This window comes from Cebus imitator, unplaced genomic scaffold, assembly GCF_001604975.1.
Source record: "Cebus imitator isolate Cc_AM_T3 unplaced genomic scaffold, Cebus_imitator-1.0 Scaffold20, whole genome shotgun sequence".
NCBI lineage: Eukaryota > Metazoa > Chordata > Mammalia > Primates > Cebidae > Cebus > Cebus imitator.
In genome coordinates this window covers 2,095,848-2,104,653 of record NW_016107335.1, presented here as the reverse complement: position 1 = coordinate 2,104,653, position 8,806 = coordinate 2,095,848, and the positions used below count along the sequence as shown (strand labels likewise).

General features: G+C 50.4%; 1 pseudogene; it reads right to left on the bottom strand.

Annotated features, from left to right (window-relative positions):
* Positions 1-1,238: 1,238 nt before the first annotated feature.
* Positions 1,239-1,808, bottom strand: LOC108296598 (annotated as a pseudogene).
* Positions 1,809-8,806: the final 6,998 nt, after the last annotated feature.

Sequence of the window (8,806 nt, the reverse complement as noted above, 5' to 3'; positions counted from 1 at the left end):
GCCCAGGCTGGAATACAATGGCACAATCTTGGCTCACTGCAACCTCCACCTCACAGGTTCAAGCAACTCTCCTGCCTCAGCCTCCTGAGTAGCTGGGATTACAGGCATGTGCCACCACACTCAGCTAATTTTGTATTTTTAGTAGAGACAGGGTTTCACCATGTTGGTCAAGCTGGTCTCAAACTCCTGACTCCAGGTGATCTGTCCACCTTGGCATCTCAAAGTGCTGGGATTATAGGTGTGAGCCACCGTGCCTGGCCTCAGGTAGTTCTTTAAGGCAATGTGAGAATGGACGAAATACGCCCACACCTATATACACACATGCCCACACACACCCCTGCATATATACACACCCACACACACACTCCTAGGTATATACACTGAACATGAGCACATCTACATATATTCACACCACACAACCATACCTACGAACATACACGCCCACACACACCTACATATGTACACACACCCCCGGCCCGCATTCTCCTGTGCCTCTCTATACCCTGCTCCCCAGGACTACATACATTTAGCTGCATATGACCAGGTGGAGGACGGCGAATGTGGCATCAGCTTACCGAGCAGTGAATTCAGGGGCAGGGTGTATGGATGATCATTGTACTGTTTTTTAAATTTGCTGGAAATCTGAACATTTTGAAAATAAAAATGAGGTGAGTAAAACACTATCCAGATATAAGTAAAACACATTTGTGGGTTGCATTTCACCCACTGGTTACCTATAGTAAATTTTGGAACTGGAAGTTTCTTTAGATTTCGATTGAAGCTTTCTTTTTGAATCTTTCAAGTTGCCTTAACTTTTTAAAAAAATATGTATTTGAAAATCAGTAGAGTAATAGCATTTGCTCTAGCTCTTTGCTTTCTTTTTTGTTTGTGGAAGAAAAACTCTACTTTGACAAAAAGTATCTATATGATACTTTTGATCTAATCGATTTGATCTAATCATCAAAATCTAATCGATTTTGATGACGTTAGGAGAGAATATGGGGGAGAGGCCGACACCTAGTGAGAAAACAGCCTCCTCTGCGGGGAATTTTGGGTGACACGTGGGGAAATGTTACACTCTGCACAAACCAAGTTGGATTGTTTTGAGAAGTGTGAGGTTCCACGTAGCACGGGGCCTTTCTCATGTGCACTCTGCTGTCTCAGCTGGAGTGGCAGAAATCCCTAAACACAGAGGAACCTGCGTGTGAGCCCCTCATTCTGGCCTGCCACAGGGCATGCTATTGAAACGAGCACAGCCGGGGCTCCCGAAAGTACAAGGCGGTGCTCACAGACAGCACGGCCCCCGGTGTGGATGTCGGAGGGCAGCCAGCAGCTTCTCTGTGTTCTTGCTTTGCATTTTCCTTCATTTCTGTCAGCCGACTTTGCTTTCGTAGCTGCTGCTTAGCAAACCTGGTAATCATAAGTCTGTAATTAATCACTGACTATAGCACTCTGGCTAAAAAGACGCTGAAAGGCTGATTTTTCTGGGATGACGAAAGACTATGTCGCATTCAGAAATCTAATTACGCATGGGATGGTCACAGATCTTCTTGGCTGAAGATCTGCAAAATTTTTCTGCTCAGGCCACCACAAGAGGTCTGGCTTGAATGTGCTTGAAAGCTAACGTAAGAAAATTCTAGTCCCGGAGTGATGTGAATAGTCCCATGGCTTCCACCCGACTTCATTCCATTCGCTGAATCCCCAGAAGGGCTGCCCAGTGAGTCCTCAATGACAGAACCTGGCGCCAGGCCACGAGTGCCACACTCAACATTTGCAGCAATAGCCCTGCTCACGTAGGACTGGTCCATAGCTGCTGGTCAGGCTGCCTCATCGGGATGGCCAGGGTTTGCTCCGGCGGGCTGATTAGTGGCCCTGGGCAATCTGGGGTAGACAAGTGCAAGCGATCTGTCCTCCCATGGGAAATTGGAGTCACGCCCTCGGAGCCCACTTCTGGACTGAAACCACTGTCCTTGGATTTGGTAGCGGAGTTTCCACGGGGGCCGTGAAAGGGAGCGACAGGGAAGACACGCATCTGTTTGAAAGGGAACAGGCCACAAATCAGTACTGGGGGCAAAGGTCAGAGGCCGGAATGAGGGAAAGATCGGGGACGCTGCGGCCTGCGAATAGGACAGGAAGCATTTAAAACGAAATCCCACTTTTTACACCTACAAATATAAAGCTGTCAATTTTCATTAAGCGTGAAGCAAATGAAATCTAGATGGTGCCAAATAATTAATGACTTTTAATGACCCTAATAAATTTGGATTTCATCAAAACCATGTTGCTGATCACTGGCAACGGCTAGCTAGCAGGAATGGGGAGCTGGGAGGGGCCTCGCACCTGTGTAAAACTGGACGCAGCTGACATCCCTCCCAGGTACATCAATTATCATTAAAGAGTAATAAGAATGCCAAGATGGACTGTTTTAGCACTTCGGACGGAGGCCCTTGCATTTAAAATTAAATCCATTAATTGTAACTACTCTACTTTTGTGATCTGCAGGTAGTGCCCAAACTAATTCACTGCTTTGGCAATCATGCAGGTCTTTGTTCATTAAGGATCTTGATTTATTTCTCGTAGGGAAGTCCGCACGTGTGTGCCCAAAATCACACTGATAAAGGGTCATTCGATCATTTTGTTCCAGACAGTTTTAGAAACTGACCGTGAAATAAGTCTCTGGAAGCGGGAGCAGGGTTGACTTGCAGAAGGTGTGGGAACGGGGCTTCCCGTGCTCTAGGCAACCGGGCTCCGGAAAGCCCTAGGAAAGGGCAGCGCTCCCTCTTTTCTGTGTGGCAACAATTTATTTTAAAATAAAAGTTCCTTAATGGCACTTGGCATTTTTTCTGGCTGTTCCAGGTGGCAGCCTCGTAGATTCATCAGTTTCCACGCTGGCGGGGGCTGGAGGGAGAGAGGAGGAATTGGCCTCCGATGCCCGCAGGACCCTGGCTGGGGGAGGAAGAGGGATTTGAGTAACAGTCCCCGAGGCTGCGCTAGCCCAGGGGCACCTGGGGCAGTCTCGAGGCACCTGGGCTCCGGTGTGGCAGTGGGGACTTGCCCAGGGAGGCTGCCTGGCTGACCAGCCCTGCCTCACCCTCCCCCAGGACCACAAGGTCAGGGGTGCCTGGCCTGGGCCCTAGACATCACTCGAGGACTCAGTGCCAACCTCGAAGCCCACAGGGGCAGGACCAGCCCACTGCGTTTTGGGGACATGGGTGGCCTGGAGAACAACATCTCAGGGGACTCAGGCTGAGACAGGACAGGGGCTGTGCAAGGCGGGACGCCGCAGGTAAGGGCAGGGACAGCCTGGGGAGAACTGCCTCCAGGCTGACACTGTGCTTTCGGGTGGCACAGAAGCTGCGGGCATCTGTGGACAGCAGCACAAAGTGGACACAGAGGTTCACACAGCTGGACAGGGCAGCTCCGTTGCCCGTGACCATGAGAGTGAGCCACCTGCTTGCTGCAGTGGGCTGTCCTGCCCCTGATTTTGCCAACTGTGGGCTCACGTGAGTGTTCTCAGGTGAGGGCAGTGAAGGTAGGTGAGGCTGAACACGCCGTTCTGTAGGGTGGGCGTGTTAAATGCCGTTTTGACTTTCCACATTTTAACCTACCGGGGGCTTACTGGGACATAGCCCCGTCCTGGCTGAGGAGCATCTGTAGTTACCATCTCTTGTCTGGGGTTTTAGGCATCCTAAGGAAGCTTCTGTAAATGGCATATGAGCAGATCATTCTCAGTTCTAGCTCCTGCAGTCCCTCAAAAACATTTTTCTTTTCTTTCTTTCTCTATTTTTGTATTATTTCATCCACTCAAGCACGTATGTGCTCCTTCTTCAATCTGGCAGTCTCTAAAGTATTTTAAATAAAAGATATGTGGGCTGGGTTTGGTGGTCCTGCCTGGAATCCCAGCACTTTGGGAGGCTGAAGTGGGTGGATCACTTGAGGTCGGGAGTTGGAGACCAACCTGGCCAACATGGTGAAAACCCCTCTCTACTCAAAATACAAAATTAGCTGAGCATTATGGCACAAGCCTGTAGTCCCAACTACTTGGGAAGACTGAGACAGGAGAATTGCTTGAATCCAGGAGATGGGGGTTGCAGTGAGCCAAGATTGCACCACTGCAACTCCAGCCTGAGCAACAGAGAACGACTCCATCTCTAAGTAAATAAAATAAATAAATAAAAGATATGCTTGTGGTAGGCAGAAAATTCCCACCAAGGATGCCATGCCCTAATCCCTGCACTTTGGGACTGCATTACCTTAAACAGCAAAAGGGACCTTGTGGATGTCATGAAGTCAAGGATTTTGCTAGCGGAGATGATCCTGGGTGACGTGCGGACCCAGTGTCAATCCAGGGTGACTATGATGGGGAAGCAGGAGGGCCAGCAGAGAAGGTGATTGAGAGATAGTGAGACCCCTGTCTCTACAAAAAATAATTTTAAAATATTAGCCAGGCATGGTGGTACCCGTCTGTAGCACCAGGTTCTCAGGAGGCTGAGGTGGGAGGATTGCGTGAGCCCAGGAGTTTGAGACCAGCCCTGGTAACATAGCAAGACCATATCTCTAAAAAAAAAAAAAAAAAAAAGCACCTGGGCATGGTGGCATGCACCTGTAATCTCAGCCACTCAGGAGGCTGAGGCAGGACAATCACTTGAACCGGGGAGGTGGAAGTTGCAGTGAGCCGAGATTATTACACTGCACTGCCAACCTGGGCGATGGTCTCAAAAAAAAAAGTTCTAGCCTCTGAGTTCTTAGGGAGGCTGCTTAGAGTAAGGATAAGCTCCTTTCCTTCCGCTTGGCTGTCCTGGTGTTAAACTCTTTTCTGCAGTAACACTGTCTCAGTGAATTGGTACACAAGGACCTGCAAAGCCTCCCTGCTGGGTTTGTCCAGCCACCTGATTACAACCTCATGGCCATCTGGTGTCAGCATATTCTGAAGAAGCCCCTCCCTGTCTGGCCTCGGTGGGTTGTTTGTCTGTTTGTTTTTTGAGACAGAGTCTTGCTCCATTGCCCAGCTGGTGTGCAGTGGTGCGATCTCAGCTCACTGAAACCTCCACCTCCCAGGTTCAAGCAATTCTCCTGTCTCAGCCTCCCAGGTAGCTGGGAGTACAGGCACCTGCCACCACGCCTGGCTAATTTTTGTGTTTTTAGTAGAGATGGGGTTTCACCTTGTTGATTAGGCTGGCCTTGAACTCCTGACCTCAGGTTATCCACCCACCTAGGCCTCCCAAAGTGCTGGGGTTACAGGCGTGAGCCACCGTGCCTGACCTCTTCTATTTTATTGCAAGAAGTGTTGCCTGATTCTAAAATAGCAAAAGAAAGCCAATTAAGATCTTCGCACTAAACCTGTTGTAATTTTGTCTTTTCACAGGTTTATTCAATTCTTACCCTAGGACCATCTAGAGCAACAAACAAGTGAGTCTGAGATTGCCTAGTGGTTTAGTAACTGATCACTTAATCCAAACGATCACGGTGTAGGTGGGTGTCCTCCGCTTGGATTTCATCATTCTAGACTTTTTACTATTTCCATTTGCGTCTGCCTTTGCAGCGTACTCAGGATCCTCAGCCACATGGTCCAATGCTGGTACTTTCAAGTCAAAGAGAATGAACATGTAATCTTGAAAGTTACTTCAGCCTGTTGTTTAAAGACTTGGACATCCCTGGGCTTCGCCAGCTGCGGGCCAGGGTGCTGGCAGGTGCAGGAGATGCTCTGGTGGCGGCACAGGGAGGGCAGCTGTCGCCTGGGGCTTGGTTTATGGGCTGCGACACGCGGCTGGCTCCGAGCAGGAAAGCACCACCATCTCCGTCTCCGGCTGCCCTACTCCTCCTGCTCAGGACGGTGTGAAAAGCATCTCAAAGCTGTGCTGCCTCCGTGGCAGAGGGCTGTCAGGTGGGTGTGAACAAAGCCCTCGCCTGGTGGGAGGAGAAGCGGGTGGAACCTCGTGGGGCAGCAGCAGCCCCACGGCCTGGAAGGGGTACACAGGAGGGTAGCCAGCCGGCCATTTCCAGAGCAGAAAACGGCGTGCAATGCTTGTTTCGGTGTATGAGTTTCCTCTCCGGGAGCTGGGAGCCCTGCTGGGGCCTCTGGCTGGGCCTGTGAACGGCGCTGGCCCCTACGAAGATTAGCTTGTCTCGATTTCATTTCATCTCACAGGCTGAGTATATTTTATGGGTTTTTGTGAAAGGCGTGATTTATGCTTTGAGACTCCTGGAAAAGCTCCTGGCTTTTAAAAATAATCTCTGAAAATGAATTTCTTCTGGGGGTCAGTGACATGGCCTTGTGGCCCAGGAGGGCTCAGGCCTCGAAGGCATCAGAGTTTGGGTATTTCCCTCTGCCTTCGAAATTCACTGCTTCTTTCCAAATTCGCTTTAAAAAATCAGCTACATCAAATGTGTTCGGCAACTTACCTCTCCCACGTCTGTGGCCCGCCCCCGGCATTACCCGCGCTCCGCCTCTGTGGCAGGCCAGTCGTAGCCATTTGTTGATTGAATTTTCAGGGAGTGTACAAACATCGCTCAGGTGGAAGCAGGCGCAGGGCTGCGCTTTAGAGCTGAGACCCCTGCTGCTGGCCCCTGGTGATCGCCACACGCTCCCCAGTCAGGGCTTCTGAGGATGTCTTGGGAGGGGTTGGGCTGTGGCTTCACTTTGCTCTGCTTCTCATTGAAATGACTCTTCCCCCCTAGCAGTCGCTTAGGAAGATTAAAGATCAATTCACCCCTGGCCAGCCACAGTTTGGGAGGGAAAAGCAAAATCAGTGAGGAGGCCAGCAAGGTGTCTCACACCTGTAATCCCAGCACTTTGGGAGGCCGAGGTGGGTGGATCATGAGGCCAAGAGATCGTGACCAGCCTGGCCAACATGATGAAACCCTGTCTCTACTAAAAATACAAAAATTAGCTGGGAACGGTGGCACACCTGGGAAGGCTGGGGCAGGAGAATGGCTTAAACCCGTGAGGAGGAGGTTGCGGTGAGCCGAGATTGTGCCACTGCGCTCCAGCCTGGGCGACAGGGCAAGACACCATCTCAAAAACAAAAATTAAAAAGAAAGAAGAGGAAACTCAGTGACAGAATAAGAAAGGAGGAGGGCAGGCAGAAAAGCCCTGTGAGCTCCGGCCACAGGCGAGTGGCGGGTGCTGGGAGGCGCCGTGTGCCCCTCCCTGGCCCTGAGGGAATTGGAGTAGGGCGGGAAGGAAGGGCTGGGCACTGTGATGAGATGCCTGACGGGAGGCAGCGGGCATGGTGGCCACCCGTCTGCCCTGCAGCCTCCTCTCTTCAGCCACTCTCCACACTCCCTCGGGTCCCTTGAGTTTAAAAGTTAATTTTATTGCAATTTTAAGACAGGGTCTCCCTCTGTCGCCCAGGCTGGAGTGCAGTGGTACCATCACAGCTCCCTCCAGCCTCGACCTCCTGGGCTCAGATGATCCTCCCACCTCAGCCTCCCGCATGGGACCTCTGGCACGCACCACCACACCAGAGTAATTCTTGTATTTTTAGTAGAAACAGCGTTTTGCCATGTTGCCCAGGTTGGTCTTGAACTCCTGGGCTCAAGTGATCTGCCTGCCTCAGCCTCTCAAAGTGTTGGGATTACAGGCATGAGCCACCTCGCCTGACCTAAGAAAAGTTTTGAATTTATTTTTATTTTTAATGATGGTAAAATAAACATAACGTAAAATTGACCATTTTCACGTCTCTAAGTGTCAGGGGCATTAAGCTCATTCACATTGTGCCACCATCACCACCATCCAACTCTGGAGCTGTTCTCACTCTCCCCAGCTATGACAAAGCTCTGTCCACACTCAGCACCGACTCCCACCCCTCCCCTCAGCCCTTGGCAGCCACCATTCTACATTCTCTATTAAGTTCCTTTTTTTTTTTTTTTTTAAAAAACAACAGAGTTTTGCTCTATCGCCCAGGCTGCAGTACAGTGGTACGATCTTGGCTCACTAAAACCTCCCATCCCAGGTTCAAGCAACTCTTCTGCCTCAGCCTCCTGAGAAACTGGGATTACAGGTGCCACCGCACTGGGCTAATTTTTGTATTTTTAGTAGAGATGAGGTTTTGCCATGTTGGCCAGGCAGGTCTTGAACTCCTGACCTCAAGTAATCCACCTGCCTCGACCTTTCAAAGTGTTGGGATTACAGGCGTGAGCCTCTGCTTCCAGCCTGAATTAATTTTACATATATCTTTTTTTTTCTTTTTTAACTACCAATCACCTTCCTGGCAGCAGTTTGGATATTTCACATAAGTAGAATTATACAGTATTGGTCCTTGTGTGACCGGCTTAGTCCTTTTCTGACTTGACAGCGTCATTGAAACTGCCCTCACAGGGTTAACCAGAATCGCATGCTGGGTTCTGGGTGGAAACAGAGGTGTCACGAAGCATTCATCAGGCTGCACCAGGGCTCACTTCGTTGGTGCTGAAATTCCGTAGCCCCCACCGTGGACCACCTGCAGCCCCAGTATTCCCACATAGAGGATGGCAGACGTTGGCATCATGAGGCTTTTGTTAAAGAATTGCCAAGTTGTTCCTCAGCTCCGGGATTCCAGCAGATGAGCTGACTCCGACCAGTGTGAAGACCCCACGGAGGAACGGAGTCCACCTGAGAATGCAGGTTCTTCCTCTCCCTGTCCTGTGACTTCTCCCCACACCCTTCCTCCCATCACCAGTCTGGTCCCACGTAAAGTCCCTACTGGCCCCTTGAAATCCCTGCTGGCCCTCTAAAGTTGACAGTACTGGATCTGAGGAGTTCTCCCTTCTGCTTGTTCAAAGGCCTTGGGATTAAAACTCCGTTGGCTGCAGCTCTGGGTGTGGG